General features: G+C 36.5%; 1 pseudogene; it reads left to right on the top strand.

Moving 5' to 3' along the window:
• Positions 1-18: 18 nt before the first annotated feature.
• LOC106750570 lies at positions 19-367 on the top strand (annotated as a pseudogene).
• Positions 368-375: the final 8 nt, after the last annotated feature.

Here is a 375-nt window from a genome sequence, read left to right as displayed (position 1 = left end):
ATGACCAATAAATTATTGTCCAGCATAATAACTGGTGGCTTTCTATTGATACAAGAAAATCTGTGTGGTTCTTTCAATCAGAACTTATTGCAACACGACGGTCTGGAGATTATTATGGAGATGCGCACTGTACGAGAAGCATTTATATTATTGAAGAAAGCACAAAAATCTATAAAAATGAGAAAAATCATACACGTAAATAATCTTGGATTCTCGTGAATCGATGAGTTAAAATCTGCCATGGACATCGACAATGAATCAAGCAGGAACACGAGAGTAATAATCGTCGCAGTGGGTGTTTTCGAGTGTGGTGTATTAGGACTTGTCAATTGTTTACGAAAAGAGCCGGGTGGTGAAATTGTTGGATGTATATTT

The sequence above is a fragment of the Dinoponera quadriceps genome, unplaced genomic scaffold (assembly GCF_001313825.1).
Source record: "Dinoponera quadriceps isolate SergipeBrazil2010 unplaced genomic scaffold, ASM131382v1 scaffold6034, whole genome shotgun sequence".
Classification (NCBI taxonomy): Eukaryota; Metazoa; Arthropoda; class Insecta; order Hymenoptera; family Formicidae; genus Dinoponera; species Dinoponera quadriceps.
Note: the sequence above shows the minus strand (reverse complement) of the source record. Positions and strands in the feature narration are given on the sequence as shown.